Source organism: Chenopodium album, chromosome 20, assembly GCF_948465745.1.
Source record: "Chenopodium album chromosome 20, dcCheAlbu1.1, whole genome shotgun sequence".
Taxonomy (NCBI): domain Eukaryota; kingdom Viridiplantae; phylum Streptophyta; class Magnoliopsida; order Caryophyllales; family Amaranthaceae; genus Chenopodium; species Chenopodium album.
In genome coordinates this window covers 38,309,741-38,332,977 of record NC_137853.1, presented here as the reverse complement: position 1 = coordinate 38,332,977, position 23,237 = coordinate 38,309,741, and the positions used below count along the sequence as shown (strand labels likewise).

At 33.0% G+C, this 23,237-nt stretch overlaps 2 non-coding genes and 1 pseudogene across 3 annotated transcripts; all 3 read right to left on the bottom strand.

The window, feature by feature from the left end:
* Positions 1-8,364: 8,364 nt before the first annotated feature.
* On the bottom strand, positions 8,365-8,446 carry TRNAS-GCU (transfer RNA serine (anticodon GCU)). The gene has a single exon. It is a non-coding gene; the product is annotated as a tRNA-Ser (tRNA).
* A 3,360-nt stretch (positions 8,447-11,806) lies between these two features.
* TRNAS-GCU (transfer RNA serine (anticodon GCU)) lies at positions 11,807-11,888 on the bottom strand. Its single transcript has one exon. It is a non-coding gene; the product is annotated as a tRNA-Ser (tRNA).
* A 695-nt stretch (positions 11,889-12,583) lies between these two features.
* LOC145599469 (ylmG homolog protein 1-2, chloroplastic pseudogene) lies at positions 12,584-15,197 on the bottom strand (annotated as a pseudogene). Its single transcript, XR_014103767.1, has 2 exons — positions 14,357-15,197; positions 12,584-12,794 (listed from the first exon to the last, which is right to left on the bottom strand). The product of XR_014103767.1 is annotated as a ylmG homolog protein 1-2, chloroplastic pseudogene (transcript).
* Between the last annotated feature and the right edge of the window lie 8,040 nt (positions 15,198-23,237).

Below are 23,237 nucleotides of genomic sequence, written 5' to 3'. Positions count from 1 at the left end.
TGCTCTATTAGTTGGAGAAGATTGCACGGCAACAGAACCTGAAATAAAGACGATATAGATGAGGGCTCAGGAACCTAGTGAAGAATAGTCTCATAATGATCTCTAGTTCCATAGCTACACAAATAGTAAAGAACAACTAAAAGCACAGGGCATATAGACAATGAAATCTTGTTTGATGGCGTCGAAGAAATAATTACCTCCTTCAGCCTTCTTAGTATCACTAGTTGAGCAAGTATTGACCACTATAGGTTGCTTCATATCTTCAACTTGAGCATCCTTGCTGCAGAGGTCTGGTTTTACCTTTTGCTCTTCGTCTGGATTCCTTAATAAACAAACAAAATAATAAGTTTTAATGCGGGACTCATAGCTACAAAACCCACTGAACTATCACATATATATTTCCTCAAAAAAAACAGAAAAAAAACTATCACATATATATGAATTAACCAGAGCTTTGATCATTTTCGTTAGATGCACTAAACAATTTTACTATTAAGGAATAGACCAAGTTGAAGGGAATAACGATTTAATAGCCTTTTTTTCTCCTCTTTTCAGAGGTGTTCCGTGCATGATCACAGCACGCCATTAAGGAAGACATATATGAGTCAATAGAACAACATCACCGCTTAAATAACAAGATTATCACATGTAGATTTTCAATCAAGAGTGTACCAAAAAAAAAAGTACTTAGTTTTAAGAAGTTACAAGATGCAAAGAACTAGAGTACTAGACAATGGCAACATAATTGTTTTAAAAAAGCTCTTAAAATGCTCATAGTAGGTGATCAGGCAAATGCTGTAATCCTGTAAAGGCCAATAAGCATTCATAATTACATACAAGTATGAGGTTCGGGAATATCCAAGCAAAAGAGGAACCCACAAACCCAAAACACAAATTTAGAACACTACTCAAACAAGTAAAATTGATTAATTCGGCATCCTAGACTTGGTGGGTGATGACATAGTTATTAATTTTTGAGTTTCATAACAATGGCTATGCACACAATGTAGAGAAAATCAAAGGAAAATTAAGTATACCATGTCAAAAAATGCCATAATGATTGCAAAAAGCCAGCATGCATTGGCTTAAGCCCCAGAATCTCACTATCCTTGAGGTGTTGTACCTTCTCTTCTCCCTTGGTTACTCTTTCAAATAGATAATCATCAGAGATATGATCTCCACCATAACGTAGAAAACAATTTTTTTGAGAGACAACGCGATTAGGTTGACATCCTCGAAACTCCTTAGCAGAAACAAAGAAGCAGCAATCGAAGCCTACAAACAAGGTGAGATCACCCAAATGCTTAACCTCGAACCACCTACAAAGAGCTTCATTCAACTTGAAAACCTTGAACCATACATTCCCTTGAGCACAAACACCTGCCCAAACAACAAGATAAAGATCCCCACACGATTCCACCAATCGTTTTCGCATATTATAATCAAAAGTAACACCATTATCTACCCCCCAACGAATCGCGATATTTACAATAGTCTTCACCACCTTAGCCTTTTCATTAATAGCATAAACTCGGCCCGAACGATCCACAGCACAAACCATCCCTTTAAACAGAACAATGTCATCAAAATGAGCATCCCCAGTGTAACACAAATACCACAATTTCCTACCATTCGATTCCAAAGCAGCTAAATTCCCTCCTTCATACAACACCACAACTGTGAAATCATCCACAGTTCTAATCGACTTTGGATTCGGATACATAATCACCTTATAAGCAGAGCATATGAGTGATCTACGAGGTATAAGTGAATACGAAAGTCCCAAATTATACTTTTTTTGATCTTCAATCACAACCCTAAAATTATAGCCTTTAGCAATTTCAGTCACATTATAATCACACAAATTAAGGGATTTGGGGTAATCCTTGGACAAATTCCCAGCAAAATCCCTAGAAAAAGGACACAAAACACGAAAATTACCCGAATTAGATTTCTCAACAGTTAAAACCCAAAAATCAGAAGGCGAATGAACTGATTGAACAACAAAAACAGAGGATGAAACAAGAAACAAGGAATCATACTTATGCCTCTCATTGAAAGGGAGTTTAGCTTCAGCAGTAATTCTACGAGGGAAATTCGGGGATATGAAATTAGGGTTTTGGGGAGGAATTAAAGACCGCCATTTTCGACAAACTGATCGAAATCGAGAAACATGGTGAGGACTTACGAGACGAGCGGCGATTGCAGTGAGGTATTCGTGCGGGAGTTCCGACCAGCCGGCGGGTGGTACGGCAAGGCGGCGCCGTTTGCCGATGGTTTCTCTCTCCTCGTTGTTGGTTGCCATGGATTGTGCGCCAAGTTGTTGCGTTGTGCACTTGTGCTCTGTAGTATGAGTACAAGACTAGAGATTAGGGCGGGAGAATGAACAAACAACTCTGTTCTATCGTTTTCAAAGCTAGGTTTTTGGGAAATGGAATAGTACCTACGAAGTATTTTAGTATCATGAATTCATGATGACTCTCTTCTATTATGGGTTTTTTTAGGTGTTCCATCCGGTTTATCCCTCGAGCTAATAGTTTCATCCCAATTGTTATTGCGGGAGATCGAACATGCAGTCCTCCCTACCAAGTATAATCTCAATCACGACTACACCAATTAGGCAATAACCAATTAGTTCTTGGGGATATTATGATAATCGTGAAAATCGCGTGGTTAAAATTGTTTACTACAGAGTACAAAGTATGGAGTATGTACTACTTTGTAATGTCTATCGACTATCGTGATTGGTTATCTTTCATCAATGTATGTATAAATGTATAATTGCGTAGATGGTTAATTGTACGTTGCATGTATGATTCAATGTTTTCATTGATTATTATGTACATACTATATTTACCATTGTAATACTAAAATTGTAACAAAAACACTTCGTAGTAAAATACTCCGTATTGTTTTTGTTGATTATTATGTACGAGTACTATATCTACCATTGTATGATTCATTGTTCTTGTTGATTATTATAAGCCATATTTTGTTCACCTTATGGTCACTTATTTTATAATCACCGGTTCGTGGAGGCGGATATATCATGCGTGCGCATGCACATCCGTTCAAAATAAAGGCAGAAATAACATATTTTAGAAATATAATGAACATATAGGTAGAATTAAGAAAAAAAAACATATTGTTAAAATGTAAAAAACATATAGATCTTTTGATAAACTATTTTAAATGTCAATTTTCGTTGATTGCAGATTAAATGTAATGTACTTTTATTGTCACATTATTTTCATTGCTTATTTTGAAATATTCTTTGAATTTTGTCTTTTTTTTTTTACGGGAGAATTTTGTCTTTAGATTGTAGTGGGTTAGTATAAATAATGTTCATTATATAATAATATCATGTTCTTTATTAATATTACAGATGTTATTGGATGTGAAAATTAAGCATCAATAGAGGAGGTCACAAAGAATATTGTCATCAACAAAAAAACTCCTACACATAGTTTTTTTTTTTTTTTTTTTTTTTTTTTTACAAAACTGATAACTAATAAATTATAATTAATATTTAAAAAAAAATGTAGAATTAATAAATTAAATAATACTCTGTAATATTCAATTTTAATATTACAATAATTAAAAATGACACTATAAACTAATTTAAGAATAACATAGGTTAAATAGAATTATGTGTCCCTCAAACCTCAAAGTTTATATATAATAGCCAAATTTAAAGAACAAGAGGGCAAATTGAAAGAAAATCGGTGCTAAACACATACAATATTAACTAGTGCTGTCAAATTTCAAATCGAAACCGTTTAACTGTCCGAAACCGACCGACCCAAATGAGAACCGAACCGATTAAAAATCGATTTTGTAAAACCGAAAACCGACCCGAACCGTATTTAAGTAAACCCGAAACCGAACCGATCCGAATAATGTCAAACCGTATAAAAACCGAACCCGTTAACAAACCGAACCAGTTCTAAACCGAACCGATATCAAACCGAACCATTTCTAATCCGAAACCGTTTCCAACCCGAAACCGTTTGAACCGAGGTAAAAACCGTTTATAAACCGAACCACTTACAAACCGAACCGTCTATTAAATCAAACTGTAATTTCGATGTCACAATAACTCATCAAATCATGATTAAGACTCATCAATTAGATGATTGAATAAGAAGCGGCTAATAATGTGATAGTAAAACAATAATAATTCATTAATACACTAAACTTTTATAATCTACGTTACTTCGTAATAATAAACTAGTAAGATCAGTTTGACTAAACTTGAAATAACATGATATGTATTTTTGAAATCGATGAGAATTTGTGTATAATATAATGCCTAATGCCTAAATATGAAGTGATGAAGTCTCGGCTTGATATAAAACTTGTTAACCAACAAAAGGTTAGCAAGTACTATGAAATTTCAAACCAAAATCGTTTAGCTGTCCGAATCCAAACGACCCGATTAAAAACCGACTTTTTGAAATAATAAACCGTTTCGAACCATAATTTAATAAACGTGAAATGGAACTGATCCGAATAACGTTAAACCGTATAAAAGGCAAACCCGTTAACAAACCGAACCAAAGTAAAACTGAACCGTTTCTAACTCGAAACTGTTTCCAACCCGAAACTGTTTGAACCGGTATAAAAACCGTTTACACCGAACCGTTAACAAACTGCAACTCGGCTACACCGAACCGTTTACTTCCCGAACCGTTTACAACCCGAACCGAATTAATACCGCTCAAGAATAAACCAAAACCGAATCGAACCGATAACTATTTAAACCGAACTGAAACCGACCCGCGAGACACTTAAACCGATTTCAAACCGACCCGATTTAATACCGAACCGATTTCAAACTTAACCGAACCCGAACTGTCAAACCGTTTTGACAGTGCTAATATTAACTAACAAAAGGAACAAAAACTTAGAAGAATTACATAATGGATAAAACAAAAGAACATAAGAGATTTATATAACAAAAGAACATAAGGGATATTTAAACCGAACATGTGAAAGAAGATAACTGCACCCATTATTGAAGAATGCAACACCCTACTATGTTGAAATTATATTTAAGCGGGGAGAAAGTGACCCAAGAAAGCTTGAAAGAACTCAAATAATCTGAAATATCATGACCATAAATCAAATGAGCAAATTTTTTTAATTTAGGTTGGGTGTGCTCAGACTTCAGGTAAGTTTTATTAAGCTAGGATCAAACACGTTACTATTTAATTTGATTCAACTCATTTTAGTCGTTTATCATTTATGCGCTTAGCAAGATGAAGGACAAAATATATTCATTGGTGTGAAATTATAAGTTAAAAAAGATAAAAGCCAAACAATATTGCATTTGAATACTTATTACACAATTCAATTCAATCTAGAATAATATTACACAATTCTATTTATTTAGGCCTTTGTAAAATAACATAGCTGAAAAAAGCATATACCTTAGAGACTCTTGATCATAATGGTCTCAGTCTTGGCAAGCTGTGAAACCTCCAGGAGTCGTGATCATGCTGAAAACAATGTAGATATATCGAAACAAGCATATAAACCTCAAGGCCGAACAGACTCATGATCATTCATATATACCAGAAAGTAAGCATAAGACAAGCAAGCTAATACAGTGAAAGAGAGCATTGGCAAGAAACAGATCATCTGCATCTAGAGGCTCAGAAACAGCAGAAAATTATCGGTCATGCTTCAACAGCGCGTTTTGAGCCTCAGGATGCAGATTACCCATTTCTAACCAAACTATGAAATCGAACCTTGCTTGATTGTTACATACATACATAATTAGTGACGAACCAAACAATTTATACTAGTAGTAGAATGGTGGGACATAAGGCATTGGGTTCTATTAATCTTGAACAAATAGCATCAATCTTTTTTTCTTTTTTCAGCCAATCATACGTCAGGCTTCCTATTTTTTCAGTTGAAAAGGATGTTTGGACTGGACTGCTTTTTATCATCAATGTTACAAATATTCGATCTTTGGCATACAAATAAATGTGATACTCTCAATCATCAGGTTTGTTTATAAGATATTCTCTTGGCATCGCTTTGTGATACCAACATCTGTAGGTAACTGGTAAGTACATACGGAGTATATATTACACTAGGCGTGACCAATAATTTAAGACTACGCGTATATATGATTAACATTTGCAGAGTAATTCAAGTCTTGGATGCAATTTGAGTATATAGAAGTGAAAGTTATGTGTAACATACAATCTAACGTCTTATAAATTTGCAGCTATGATTCGTGGCCTAGAATCACCGAAGAATGATAAAGAACTCAAAGCAATGGTCAAGTTCATCACTTGATTTTTGTGTCAAAAAAAAAAGTTCACTTGATTTTATTAAAATAAACACAAATAACTTATGAAATATCAATATTAATTTTCATTAAATTAAATTTGATTCATTTTTTTTTTTTTTACTTTTTAAAGGTGATTTTTTTCAATAATTACAAGTGATTTCACAAATTAAAATTTACCTTTCATTGGTAGTTCATGTGTATTGTTGATTTGAATGAATAAAATTCTGAATTAGTATAAACATATACGTAAGAACTAACTAACATAATTTGGCCATGTTTGTTTCATCTCATAGTTACTCTTCCTTACAATTAACTTATTAAAATTAAATCCTATTGATTCAACATATAAAGAACTACCTAACATAATTTGGCCATGTTTGTTTATAACGTATTAAGGATGTTAATAAATTTGGTCTTGTTTGTTTCATCTCATAGTTGTTATTCCTTTAAATTTTTAACTTATCAAAATTAATTCCTATTGATTCAACATATTCGTTGTTTCTTTTGTAAATTAATGCTAAAATAATAATAAAAAATAAATTTGATTAAGTCCGTGCATTACACAAGTTCTAAACAGTGCTGGTGCTGTTTAATGTTCTGATAATCAAGTGCATGAAAGGTATAAGGAGTAGCTGAGTAGTATAATAGGTTCTGTCTTTGTTATTAATGCATTAAACTAAATATTCCAATAGTAAACGTATGTAGATTTAAGGCATGTTCTCTTCAGCTTAAGTTCAGAACAGGCCCAGTATTACAATATTTACAAACTCACCTATCATCAGCCAATTAACTTCACAAGCATGTTTACTAAACCATAATCTTGACCAACAAACTAAACCTAACATTTTGGAAAATTATGTCCAAATTGATCGACTTGCAAATTTTCATATCTGAGGTATTGCATAAGAACTCAATCTTTTACTAAATTCGAGCTCTTGGATCATGATGATGCTAGCCTGCTTGGAACAATATAGCCGAAACAAGCCTATATGTAATCATGTATATACCTCAAAGACTCATGAAGTCATATATGATCATGCTGGTGCCGCGGTGCACAAGTGGAATAGAGAGCGAGCCTTGGCAAGAAACAGATCATCTGCATCTAGAGGCTCAAAAACGGAAGAAGATCAATCAATCATGCTTCCACCACGCGTGCACTTTGAGCCTCAGGATGCAGATTACCCATTTCTAACCAAACTATGATACCAAACAAATTTAAGTCGCTTGTCAGTCATAACAAGAAACATGTTATGCAATGCAATTTATACTACTCGGAGTTACACGAGTTAAAATGGTGGGGTATAAATGATAAGGCATTGGGTTCTATTGATCTCCAACATCTAGTATCAATCTTTAAATTGAAAGGGATGTTTAGACTAGACTGCTTTTTTCCATCAAAATTACACATATTCTTTGGCATTTTAATGTGATACTATAAATCCTCAGAATTTTGTTTAAGATATTCTCTTGGCATCGATTTATGATACCAATATTTGTATCTAAAAATATATTCCACGAATTAAACTAATCGCCGCATATTATTTACGTATGTATTACACCGGTATGATACAAAAAAAATATGATACGAGTTTATGAGAAAATAATGACATGATTGTAATTAAAAAAAATTGCTGCAGCCAGGATTCGAACCTGGAATCTCATTACAACTGTAGATTTAACCAAAGTGCTACTGCAGCTTCTTGTGTTATAATGTCACAAACAATTTAATATATAGTTATCAAACAATCCTATTAATAAATTAATTTGTATCTAAAAATATATTCCACGAATTAAACTAATCGCTGCATATTATTTACGTATGTATTACACCTGGGTATGAAACAAAAAATATATATATATATGATACGAGTTTATGAGAAAATAATGATATGATTGTAATAAAATTTTTTTGCTGCAGCCAGGATTCGAACCAGGAATCCCATTTCAATTGTAGATTTAACCAAAGTGCTACTGCAACTTCTTGTGTTATTATGTTACAAATAATTTAAAATATAGTTATCAAACAATCCTATTGATAAATTAAAAAAAATCAAAAACGTCGCCTGAGAGATTCGAACTCTCGCGGGGAAACCCCATGTACTTAGCAGGCACACGCCTTAACCACTCGGCCAAAGCGACTTCATTGAATATTCTTAGATTCCTTTAATATGTTAAACAATATTGTCTTATCTTTCTTTTTCCTAAAATATCTTGTGATTAAGTTTCTTTAAATGACTAAATTGAGCTTTGAATTAATTCCTCGAGAAAATTCGTTATTTTTTTCTTAAATAATGAAACGTTTGAAGTGTCAAATTTGAAGGTAATTCTTCTTTTTCTACTATTCTGTTTTAAATTAAAGTGCTTATATCTCTTTTTCAGGAATAAACTTTAATAACTTTGACCACATATTCTCATTGTTTTATTAAAAAAAAAAAATGGGAAATTCTCAACGGTAACCCCCAACTTTTGCTACGCACCAATGGTGACCTCCCTTTGTTTTTATTATACAAAATGACCTTAATTATGAAATTTATCTCACTTATGACATTAATGAGTATTATTAGTTAAAAAAAAAAACTAACTATGGTTAGCTTGAAAAAAAAAATAAATAAATAGAAAAACCACCAACTTAGCCACCACCTTCACCCTCATCCCCACCAAACGTAGCTCCACCCTCACCGGAGCCATCGAACCCCTCATCTAAAACGCCGACCTCCCATTAAACCGCCGATTAATCACCTCCACCCTTTCCTCCGCCTAGATCCGAACCCTAAGCTCACAACTCTCACCCCTTTGACCTTCGATTTTCACCGCTTTGCCGTGAGAATGGTGAGAATCGATGGTCAAGGTCGGGGACAACAACATCCAGAAGATCCTCGCCCAGATTTTGCGAGGAAGGAGTTCCTTCCGGGACGGTGACCCGAAATCCCAAGTGAGGCTAGGGATGAATTGCGAAGGTGTACTACTCTTCGCTTTCTTCCAGTTCCATCTACCACCGGCCATTTTCAAGATTCTCCGGCAAGGTACAAGTTGCGGCCAAAGGGTTTTAAACCTAGATCTCTAAAATCCGAAGAAAAAGGCGACGAAGGTGAAAGAAATTACCTCATCTAAAACACCGACCTCGTCGAATTTCTGCTAGGAAACCTAGCCTGAGAATTAAGCAAGAGAAGAATTTGGTGGTTTGGTAATTTTGTGGTTTGGGTTGTGAGGTGAGAAGGAGGAGAGAGAGGGAGGGTTGTGGGTGCGGAATTGGGAATCTCAATTGGAGGTGGTTGCGGTGGAGCTGGCGCAGAGTCACCGGCGGTCGCCCGGTCGGGGAGCCTAGGTAGAGTCATTGGCGGTCGGAAGAATCTGGGGTAGTCGCCGGGAAGGGAGATGGTGGCTGGTCTTTGGTGATTGAGTTAATTTTTTGTGGTTTTTTTTTTTTTTTTTTTTTTTTTTTATTTTATAAATCTAACCATAGTTAATATTTAATGAAATAAGGTTATGAGTGAGATGAAATTGTTAACTAAGGTCATTTTGTATAATAAAAAAAAAGGGAGGTCACCATTGGTGCATAGCAAAAGTTGGGGGTTATCGTTGAGAATTTCAATTAATGTGAAATATATATAGTTGAATTTGTCTCAATTAGAGGTGATCAATGGGCGGACTAAGTGTGATCAGCTCTAGTCTCAATGTGTAGTTCAATTTAATAATATTAAATTTTTTTATAATTTTTTATTCATAATACATTACTGAAGACATTAGTGGTTAAAAATAAGTTTCAAAGACCATAGAAAATAGAAATGAGCAAATCATTTTAAATGGAGAGAGTAATATTTATGCTTTTTTAAAAAGATTAGCATTTTGTAAGTTCAATTTTTTTATTTTTTTATTTTTATTTTTATTTTTGTGACTTATGCTTATCCTCCAACTCACTTGATCAGCCAGCTTAGGGCCATCGCTTGATGACGGCATGTAAGTTTAACTTCCTTGCTTAGCTCTATGTTGTAGGCCTTGTAGAGTTTTAGGTACTCATAATTTTTGTAAAATATTAATAACAAAATTGATAATGATATAACAAAGACTTAATATGTATTGAGAAATTATGCAATATGCATTTATTTATTTTTTTAAATTATAAATCTTAGGACTAAATTAAATAAAATAATTAGCACACAAAGACTCTAGTGAACAACCTTTTAGTAACTAACTTGATAAGAATGCAGAAGCATGAATTGAATTAGTTTGTTAATCAATCATAACAATGCGCTGGACTGGAATTCAACCCGAACCAATTTCAATCCGAACAAACTAGAGTTCTTCTAGAGATATCCATTATTAAGATAGTAGATGGCAAAGATAGATTAAACATCCATTTCAATGATGCAAGATAACTTCAATTCAGATAAGTATTATAACTATATATATAAGGGAATAAATTAAATGGAGATCGAATTGTTACAATTAGTCTATGAAAATATCTCGAGTATCCATATGAAAATAATAATGGGGGTGATCGAGCTCAGCCTAGCCAATTGGGAATAATTACTTCATCATAGCACGCGCTTACATTCATACTCAACCATATGTTACGACATCTCATATGGAGCATAATTCTAGCTAGATCAATGTTGCTCACATTTTCAATCCTCGTAGTATGGTGCAATTGTACAAGTATTTTATGACATGTCACAACCCTCTCGAGTCAAGCTTACATATGACAATCTCGAACAGAAATCCAGTTGCTCACTAGTCCGATCTTTAGCTGGAATTTATCATCATTATTGCATGCCCTAGCTAACATGAACAAGCATATATACTACCTCCGTTTTATATTATTTGCAACGATTTGACATAAACTTCAAGGACTGATGTTTTGACAGTCACACAAAAACCTTACATATATATAATATGGCAAATAAACATACCAGGCCAATTCATGCAGGATTATAACCATTATATCATAACTGAGATAAAGGCAGAAAGAGTAGTTTTGGCAAGAGACAGATCATCTGCATCTAGAGGCTCAAAAAATGGTAGAATGAAGATGATGGTTCCACGACGCGCTACCTTTGAGCCTCAGGATGCAGATTACCCATTTCTAACCAAACCATAGATGAATATAACTTCTTTGTTCACATTATGATTAGTGACGACGAAAAAGAAGCAATTTATACTAGTATTGTATGAGTTAAAGAGTGGGACATAAGGCATAAGTTCTTATACATCCAGAATCTATCTGGTTCTTAGACTACCAATCATATTATTCTAGGCTTCTTAAAAAAAATTTCACTTGAAAATGATGTTTAGACTAGACTGCTTTTTGTTCAAGATTATAAATAAGATATTCGAATTCTTTTGGCGCATTGTAATGCTATATAATAATATTAACAGTTTTATATTTTGTGTCCAAAAAAATAAAAAAAAAAAACAGTTTTGATAAGATATTCTTTGGCATCCATTGTGATTCAATTCTAATAAAGAAGACAAAACTTATATAGAGAGGGAAAATAAAAACGTCGCCTGAGAGATTCGAACTGTCGCGGGGAAACCCCATGTACTTAGCAGGCACACGCCTTAACCACTCGGCCAAAGCGACTTTGTTGTCCAAGATTCCTGTTCGTGTTATTTATATTCAATTTATCATTCCTTAGATTATTAATCACATTATAAGTAACTTGGTTCATTCGTTCATATCATGAAATATTCTCACTCAGTGACTTACTGTGATTATTATTACTATCTCAATAGATTTCTAAGAAAAATTTTTGTACATTCAATTGTAAAATAAGGGTGTTTTGTGATGTCTTATAATCATGTATGTATGGAGTAGTAAACTAGCTACGTTTGTTCTAAGCTAATCAATGTAGTAGAAAACCTTTTTTTTTACAAGTGAACTTGGCTACAACCTACAAGCAGCATGAACACAAAATCTGTAATCAATTATCAACTTTAGCCAGCATGTAAATTAATTGTACATGATTATCGAAAATCAAATGATCACTCTGCAAGATCAACTTAGCTGCTGAGCAATACGAAAGACAGAGATTCAAAGAACATTCAAGGTATCAAGCATTCAATATCGATTTTCCACCCTATACCAACGTATGTGTTCTTTGATGTAGGTAACGAAATCGATATAAGTCTCTAGAGTCATACGTGATATAAACATTATAATGTAAAGAAAAAACCTAGATTTATATTAGCACAAACTGGCTTCTCAAAATACCATCAAAAGCACGACACAAAGTTCACTTACCATCCAAAAAAGTGTATTACTCCGTACAAGAAAACATAGAAAATTTGTGTTGATCCGTGCTAACTGTTAACATTTCTCTTTAAAATTTTTGAGATTTAACCAAAGAGTAAAAATCTATTCACATCAATCAGTTGTCGATGAAGTCGTTTCGTCGTCATGCATGGCTTTGTTACTAGCCATAACTTCTCTCTGATCCTGGAACAGAAAGAAACAGCAATATCCATTCCTCCCGTGTCTTTACATTCCCTGAACAAATAACAAGCATTGCAGTGAGGATCACTAGGGAGAGGGGAGGAAGAATAAATAGTATAGAAAAGGCTTCAACAATACCATCACTTGTTCAAAACCGAGGTTATTGATTGAAAATCTAAACATAATTGATTTTGCTAGCCTTGATCAGAACTTATTGACCTTAAATTTCCTTTTAGGGCAAAACAAATACACATAAACATTTCAAGTTCCGTGCTCTTTTTTCTGGTAGAAAGATAAATGCACAGGGAATGAAGAACCTCCTACTACAATGAACTCACAAACTATCAGAGTATCAATAATAAACTCATAAACTATGTAATTGAAGACGCCATAAAGCAAGAAAATAGATATTCTAGATAACAATTATTTGGAATCTGATTTGCTAGATAATTCGATTCAAGATGATTATGCAAAAAGAAGGCTTGCTAGAACAAGTTCCAAAATGCATGAATGACTTGAAATCATGGTAATAATCTCTTTAGAATGGTGATAGTCTGTAAGGAGCCAAGACAAACATCGAAATGACTTGCTTCATGCTTGTCAGCTTCAATGTTAACACTTGCCACAAATTGATTTCCATCATGGACAGCAATAAATTAGATGGGAGAATACAAAAAAGAAGCTACAATAAAATGTATACAAAGAGGCTACAATGACCAAAGGTACTCTACTAGCTCTTGCAAGGGCAAATCTCTAGTGTAGAATTAGCTGAACATGTTAACAGTATTGACCCAAAAGAAGCAACACCACCAATGTAATTACAGGTAAAGAAGCAAAAAGATAAATGACTCTTGTTCAAAAGAGAAACACTAGATCATATTTCAGGTAAAGAAGCAAAAAAATGATGCCAGCATTTGAAAGAATACTAAATTACAACATGAACTTACAGCAAGTACATCTAAGCAAAGACTGTTAGCTTTGGGGGCCTAAATTTCAAGACACTGTCCACATAGTCGACACAGATACATACAAGGCATAAATTATAGTCCTCCAAAGTAGAAACAGGCTCAATATAGGCTCGACACCAATAGATAAAGATGCGTATATTAATCATTGTTGATAGAAGAAACTGATCTTGTCGAGTTAGTCAATATTTACTCGGCGAGTTAGTCAATATTTACTCTACATAGAGATAGAGTGACTTGGCACAATAGTATGTGTCAAGCTAGTAGCTCTTTTTTAGTGTGTATAAAGTAGCACAATTTAGCTTCAAAACCAAGAGATAAAGATGCATTTAATCATTGTTGAATATGACTTCAATGTCCTAACAACTTAGATTTAAAAATTTAAAGGGACATGTAGCATTTAAGCCTACTAAAACATACACAAAGGAACACATTATAATCCATGACATCATAATCAACTAGCTAGCTAGTATCACTTGATCAATCCATGATTTAAAACAGTGGTCATTAAACAATAAGTACAATATAGTAGACTGAGCAATGAACTCAAAACACAAAATAGCAATCCAAATGAACAAAGATAGGCAACGAAGTATACATATCATTAAGAATCAAACAAAACTTGACTAACGTAGAAATAAGACCTTATACCTCAAACTGAAAAACAATTCTTCCTGATCAATCACCACCAATGCTCCACCATTAACCTTTAGCATTGCCAAGAATCGACCCGAGTGTACCGAGAACGGCGAAAGCCAAGAGAGGGCTAAGATCAATATTAGAAACAGGAGGAACAATCTTCCTACAAAGGCTCAAAAAAGGATCAGTAAGGTCCCTAATTGCAGAAAAAGGCTGTCTATCCCAAGGCATATTAGGGAACCAACTAAGCAAAATCCTAACCATCAAAACCCCACTATAAATATCAAGCCATTTAGCAATTCCAGCAGCAATGGCAGTCAATGGAGGCCCACTTCGAACACTCTGAACAGAGGCGAAAAACAGGGGACCCACTGCACAAACAACATTGTCATGGAGAAATTGAAGGGTTTCGAGCAGTTGAGGAGATGGGGTTAAGAAAAGGGTTTTGAGATTAAGGAATTGAGCGTTGATGATTTGGGGGATTTTAGAGGGGAGAGAAAGTGAAAGCGAAAACAGGGTAGTTAGGGTTTTGGTTAAATGTGAGAGAAATTGGGGGTTTTGAGGTGGGATTTGGGGGAAATTAGGGTTCAAAGAGGAGAAAGTGAGGAATTTGGAATTCTGGGGTTTAATAGAGTAGTATTTTAGGGGTTGTTTGAGAGAGATTTTGAGAGGAGGGATAGAAATTGCGGCGGAATTTGGAGGAGAGAGAAAGGCGATGGGTTGATGGTGGTGGATTTTGCGGCGGTGGAGGGCGGCGGAATTGAGGTTGGCGTAGAGGAGAAGGGATCCATTCCCGGTTGTGATTGTCGCCATTTTTTGATCTCTGGTTTTGCAGAATGTGCAGGAAGATGAAAATGTTTCCCTCTGTCACAAAAAAAAATGTTTTATTTGGTTGTATTTGTGTACCAATCTGTTTTGTGTGCATATAACCGCTAGTAAAAAAAACAAAGTAATCCTTTTAGTTTAGTTCAGTTCAATTCAGCTCTAATTTCCTTTCCTAATATTCATTTTAGTTCAGCTTTAATCAGTTCAGTTCAGTAAATGTGAACAGGCTCTAACTGTTTAACCCCTATAATACTGATCGAGTAACCTCTTTAACATTGATCAGGTAACTCTTGTAACACTAACAAGTAACCCCCATGATAGTGTGTTCAGCCACGTATAAGAATTTGTGTTCATATATACCTCCTCCGTCCTTAATTGAATTAAAACAATTGAATTTTTAGTTTTTTACACTATTCACACACTAATGTGACAAGTCAAGAGTGACAACGTATTGTAAGTTTTATGTAATGAAAATTATTTGTATTGTGATTTTTACATAATGAAAAACACTATGTATGAAACTCCAAATCATGCAATTACGAGTAATCAAGAGCATAGATTTTTTCTTATTATTACTCCGTATTATTCTTAGAGTTTTACGGGTTTGTCCCATGATTTGACAAGTAATGGCGTAATTGTATCATACACAATAACACAATCTCACATTGTCATATTCGAGAGAGCTCAAAATTTCATTAGCATGAAAATTTTATACAAAAGAACGCAAACAAGAACAGAAAGAGGAGGGAATAAACTTTAATGATCTCTAAGACAATCTTTTGCTTTTACTCAATGCTTTTGACTATGTAAATGTCGTTGTTTTATGGCTACTTGGCCCATTTACAGTAATTTCTATAAAAATGTTGCATGTTTAACATGGTTGTAACTTGTAAGTTGGGCCTATCCAACCTAATCTGCTTCAATATGCTTATTTAATGGTTGGTTATTGGATTTACTTGGATATCAAGCTTTAGGAGGCCAAAAAAGCAAATTATACGAAATTTAATTTTTTGTGTCCATATCATCAATTTATGGGTTTAAAACTAGTTTTGATCTCATGTAATCAACAATACTATTTCAATTTAACTTTGAACTCATTATATTTATTACTCCCTAAAATTTGGTTTCGCAAGTTATTTAGAGAACTAATTGAGCTACTAAGTAGTAAGGGTTAGTAGACACTGCACACTGACAATTAAAATATGCAATTCTAAAGGTTATACGAAGTATAACAAACATTATTGTGAGAATGAATATACGAGACATTAATTTTGACATTTATATATCTTTGGGATACTAATTCATTCATTGTTTTGATGGTTGCATTTAGAAATGGTCAAAATGTAAGTGTTATGGTGTATATTAATACTCAGCTGCTTATTGTTAAAGTTTTGGTGCTTAGACAAGGGCACAAGGCAAAAAGTCAAATACCTAATTGTGGAAGTGGACAACCTTTGCTCATACAGTCATACAGTCATACTAGTAACTCATAAGCCATCAAAGGTAAAAAATTCCTTTATTTGTCCATCCACGACATTCTTAAATAATATATTTATAAGGATTTTCATTTTTTTGACTATGGGTCACTTTCAAGTTTTAACTAAATCAATTGGTTGTTGGTGTAGTGGTGGTTGGAACTATACTTAGTAGGGAGGACTAGTGTTCGATCCCCCGCATCAACAATAAGGAGGGAACTAATTCTCGAATCCGGATTGGCCCAAAGGGTGAACTGTTTGGAACACCAAAAAAAAAAGGTAGTGGATTTCGTGGATATTACCTTTTTTTCTCTATAGGCTCACATTCATTTTGTAATGGATTTTCACTTTTTCTCTTTAATCATTCAAATAAATTAGATAGTTCTGTAGAGATTAGCCTAATAACATTTCATTATCAAAAAAATTAAAATTAAAAAAACAGATCTATAATCTATTTAGATTATTTTCACCAAAAAAAAAAAAAAAATCTATTTAGATTATAAATCCTCTCTCTCCAAAAACAGATTAAAAAAAAGATTATAGAAGCTCAAGGTTGACGTTGGCAGATCCCAGGAATTGTGGCATAGCTTAAATTTGGCTCCTCATACAAATACAAACCGGATTGATTTATAATTGGCTTAATTAATGTTAATACTAGATTGAGAAAATCCATCATTATCATTAACTACTAATGGATGCCATTAACACATCCCGGAAATTTTGGTAAATTGGACGTTAGTGTTGATTCTCCTATTACATTAATACATACCTTATGGACTGACATGGTACGTACCTTAGCTTATTAGGTTAGTACAACTACCTTTTTACATCCTAGGAGGTGTTTGTATAGATTAAGGTTTTGCTTATCATTAATTAAAAGGATATTTAAGAATTTGGCTAAGTGTAAGTGACTAGAATAACACTACTTCATCCATTAATTTATAACTTACAGTTATTAGATATACAATGATGCATTACGTGTACAAAGATGATTATTTTGGAGGAATTATGTTGAAAATTAAATTTTGATATGTTCAAATATAAGCAATATGACAACTATATCCCAATTAATTAACAAATGAATATCAATATATAGATATTCATGAATTGAATCATGATAGTGAGGGGATCGGATTAGAGGTTGTATGGTTCACTGGTTGTATCATGTGTGGTATGGTAAATGATTTTTATGATTCACTTCGCAACAAATACTCCCCGCATCCATTAAAATTTGCCATATAGTGAAAGTGGTGGGGCAAAGTAAAGTAAAGTAGTAATCCCATATAACCTATTATAGTATAGGGAAAACTTAAAGGGACGAATTAAAAAGGAAATTGGGACAAATATTTAGGAATATAGGGATTGGAGTACTCCGTAAATTAAGTATTATAACCCAAAAAAATGCAACGATAGTTGAAGGCAATTCCTTTGGTGAATATTATTGATAAATGTTTTTGTAATTTGCACTTTTTTTAATAGGTAAAGGTATACTTGGAAGTTAGGTCTGTCTTTGATGGTGCAATGTAACTTCTAAACACATGTTTATATACAAAGTATACATTTTCCTGTGAATTTATCTTTAGTATGAGTGTATGACGGACTACTCATTATCTTCATTGTCGTACCTAGTAAAAAATATGCAGTATTCTATCTTCTTCCCTTAGAAAAAAAGAAGAAGCTCAAATGAAATAATGTACACATTTATTTGTTGTAAAATAGGAAAAGGTTGCCCTCATGATCATATTAATCTTATAACATTACAAGTTTACAACATAATACATCCTAATTTCACCATACCATAGACCATACTTACCATTACATATAATTAATTACACAACAAAATGCTATCTTTATCCCCTTATTTTGGGTCAAAAAATGAAAGTAAGTTCAACACAAGATCAACAATAACTTGACCCAAAAAAAATGAAAGAAAAAAAAAATCAACACAAAGGAAATGCTTGTGGCCGTAATAGGGTCAAGGACCTCAAATAAGCCTCTATCAATTTCCCATTAACCCCTATATCAACCATAAACTTCTTCAACACCCGGAGTGGCCCCGCCATGCAACTCCAATGCACCACCGACCGTGAGCCTAGACTAAACACCCGGCGTCGATTCCCCAACCTTATCGAGCTCAGTCGTCGCCTTCTCAGCCTCCTCCGTGGGCGGCACCACCCCGCTAGAAGTGTTGAGTTTGGAAGGAAAGATCCTCTAGTAGTAGACTTTAACATTCTTACTAATGATTTTTTTCTAGGACTAATAATTATGGTCTAGTTAGTTTTGTTTGATAATGTGTAGACTACTTAGTGAAGATCACATATTATATATAGTGGAACTAAGGAAGGATGTGCAATCATTATGGTCATTATGCCAATTATGTTTGCTTAAGTAATCATCTTATAATAAAAATTATATTAATTAAATTAGATAAGTAAAGAGGGAATAAAATTTGCTTTAATGATCTTGTAATAATATTTTAAGGGCATGGATGGTTATCATGATGACAACTACTACAACAGACTCTTTTCAACTTTTTGTGATCAAAATGAAGCTCATTTGAAGTCACTTCTTGCTAATTATACTTTAATTAAGGTAATTAACTATAAAGCTTGATCAAAGTACCAATTTGGAGCAGTGAAGGTCCTTTAGGAAATTGTACGAGCCGCGAAAAGTTAAAGTTAATTAAATAATAATTAGGGCTAAATTACTATTGAAATTAAAAGCCAAGGTCAAGAAGTAGTTAGCATTATTTGGATCATGATGCATAGCTAATGTGTTCTTTCTGCGGAAGGTCCCTCTTCAATTCATTGATAGATGTTAATATTATTCTTAGATAGAAGATAAGAAGATTGCCAAATTATTAGTCCTTTTTAAAGTTTTAATTAAATTGAACTTGGCTCAATTAACTTCTTGGACTCGGCTCAGTCAAAGCTTAACTGAACAAGTTTGAAAAAATTTCAATACTAAAGCCAAAACTCATATGAACTTTAAACTAAATTGAGCCAAATCTTAGTATGATTTGACATTTGGCTATCATTTGCTTATTTTAACTAGTTTTTGGGCCCGAGTGATGCTCCGGGTTATTACATGAAACTAACTGATCAATAATATACATTATAATTTATTATTTAATTTTCTTGTAATTAAATTTGTTAATCATATTGTCATTTGCTACATATTAATATTTTGTATTCAAAAGATTACATACAGAATTACATAGCTTGGTGGTAAGACATTTAGTTCTTGAATTAGAAGTGGCGTAGTGAGGGGAGATTACGTGACACGTGGACTTTGTCAAAAACGCCTTTTAATATATTAGTATAGGTTATTGTATTAATATAATTTTAGTAAGTTCAAAAAAGTTTTTTTGTAAGTCCAAGCCAAGATGTAGGTGACCAGAATCTATTTCTAGAGAATTTAGACCTTTGACTCTTTAAATCACTTAAATTCAACCCATACTATTTTGGGGAACCATTTTTTGCATGTCATGGAGCAACCAAATTGGGTCAAGTGGGTTCAAACTAACTCGACGGACTAAACTTATACAAGAATCATTTTGTTATAGTATTGTAAAGATGTTTGTAGAAGAATTTCAATTGCTTGTTCTACTAACAGTCTAACACAATATATTTTACAGGTAATATACTTATATCACTTTGTTAAACTTCAATCTAAACTATATATAAATAGATTATACAAGTACGAGTAATTTCTTTTAGCCCATATCACTTAAGCCTTGTTCAGTTGCCCCTTCCCTCTTCGAAAATACAAAATACTAAGCTCTATGTCATCATTCTCATGAAACACGAGATTGATTAATAAAACATTTCCTCTTAAGAAAATTTATAAAAAATATGCAAATTATATTTCGAGCTAGATCAAAAACTAAAAGTCAATTTTTTTTGTGTGAGCATCTTCTCTTTGTTTTACGCTATAATTTGGAGGTAAGTTCATGATTTGGCTGCATTTCTATATTTTTTAATTAACTTGATCTGATAAAGCTGTCCACCTTCATTAATAGTCAAGTTTAAGTTATTGCCTCGCTTATATACATGTTCTTTAGAGATAGAGGCGCCATAGAGGATTATTATTTAGGTTGTTTCATACAAAATTATATACGAAGTACCACAAGTACTACATTTAATTGCTCTCAAAAAAAAAAAAAAAGTACTTCCTCCGTCCCAAAAATAACGACCCATTTGGCTAAAACTTTGTCCCAAAAAGAATGACCCATTTGCATTAAAACACCCACCAATTTACTACAATATTTGTGCAAAATTAGCTTTCCCATATAAAAATTTGATTTTCCATGTTATTTTATTACTTTCTCTCTCTATTTTTTTACAAAACCCATGTAAATTTATCTTTCCAATATATTTTTACTTCTTTTTACTTAACTTCCTTAATACCCGCGTAATCAACCCAAATGGGTCGTTCTTTTTGGGACGGAGGGAGTACTACATTTAATTAATAAATAAATAAATAATAGTTTGCCAATAATAAAATAAATAAATAAATATGTTTCAAAAAAAAAAAAAAAAAATTATAACTTGTGCAATGATAATTTAAATTAACAATTTAACATAACATCTTCATTCGTTTGTTATTTCTTCTGACCTCTTAGCTCGATGTACTATCTTAATGGGCCTAATGGCTTAATTTTAAAGAGAACAAATATTTGGCTTCTAAGCAAGGTCTTTGATGACAAGTATATTTAATTCAAATAACCGAGTGAGGCTGTACTTATAAATATTTTCAAGCATTTTAACCTTTAAATTATGGAGGATGGAGTTGCTACTTTTGAATTTTCTTTTCTTTTGTTTAAAAAATCGTTAATCAAGTTACTCTACCATTGGTAAATATAGCATGTAATTATATATACTCCTACAATTGTATGAAGTGTATGACGTAAACGGACAAATTAATCAAAAAAATTAAATATTGATAACCCAACTCTTTCCTCCTACTGGTGTTTAAGTTAAGTTATTTTAATAAATCTAATATAGAGTTTTTTCCCGAGATTTTAGAACGCCACGTAGGATTTTTATTTTTTAAAAATTATTAGAGCGTTACATAGGATTAATATTTTTAAAACGCTACAATAGGATTATGCCACCTAAGATAAGTTAACGTGCCACGTAGGATTATAAATTATATCCAATAAATAATTCAAGTGCCACATAAGCATAATTGACCAATGAGATTCTAATAGTTACATTAATTAAATACGAAATATTATCTTTTGAGATTAGGAATTTTATCTAATATTTAAAACAAATACGGAGAAAATGATATATTACATACATGTAATCACATAAATATGAAAAATATTTTTTTTTAAAAAAATAGATCGACCCGTGCATCGCACGGGCTTAATCTAGTTATTTATATATTTCATTACTTTAAAACACTCACTAAATATATTACCAGTATTTCATTCGTACTAACTAAATTAGTTGGCATTGATGTACACATTGTACTTTAATATGAACAGAAATACAAACATTTCACTACCATTTCAGCAACCCTGGACTTCATTCTTTAATACAACAAATAACTTCAATAGGTTGTACAAAACAAGCTGTCATTGTTGTTAATTTCTGTATTTAACTTTAATTTGGAGGGAAAAGGTACGTCTAACGCACCAACTACTCGAAAAAATATCATCATTTCTTTGATAACGTTTTTTAATCGGAGACGCCAAGCCTCTTCGATTCAGGAGAATCAAGAATGACGTACACAAGGCTAGATCCAAGGGCAACAATCGCCCGCAAATGTGACGACTTCAAACAAGAATCTAAGGAAGGATATACCAAAACAAATACCGAAAATTATATATTTATTGTATAAACTTTATTATGAAACTAAAAATCTAAAATAGTGTAATGATAAGCTATTAATTAAGAAATGAAGATAATAAAATTTTAAGTTTAAATACAAGTGTTTGTTCAGTTCACATTTTATTTTTAGTTATTATATCTAGAAGAATAAGCTCAATTTAAGGTTGATAAAAGTTTATTTAAGTTCTGGTAATAAGGTTTTATAAAGGCGGGATACCTAGGCATGATCTTGTATGATATTCGAATGAATGGAATTCATGGATCTCATATAACTTTAACCAACAAAACTCTAGTGTAAAGATACAATATGCAACATAGATATATCCGTAAAAGTGCAAAAATCTAATAAGTTGGTCTATGCATGTCACTATGTGGATTGACAAACAAAAGACAAGCCAAGAACAAATTATTTCTCTTTGATATGGAGCTATGAATGTCAACATGCACAAGACATGGAAGGTCAAATATTAATTATAATGTTAAAATTTAAAACACAAAGCCAACATTGTTATCAAGGCCAGCAAAATTCATGATATAATGTGAAAAAGCTACTATAGAAAGCCAGCATTATTATCAAGGCTAGCCTTATTGTTAATGCTAATGTCTCTATCCCCTTAACACAGCATGTTAAATGTATTCAATGAAGAAATTTGAGAGCTCAAAGTAGACCCTCTTACTTGGAAGGTTCGGATAAGTTTAGACAACATATGTTCGAGAAAGCATAAACATACAGACCCTAACATATATTGAACT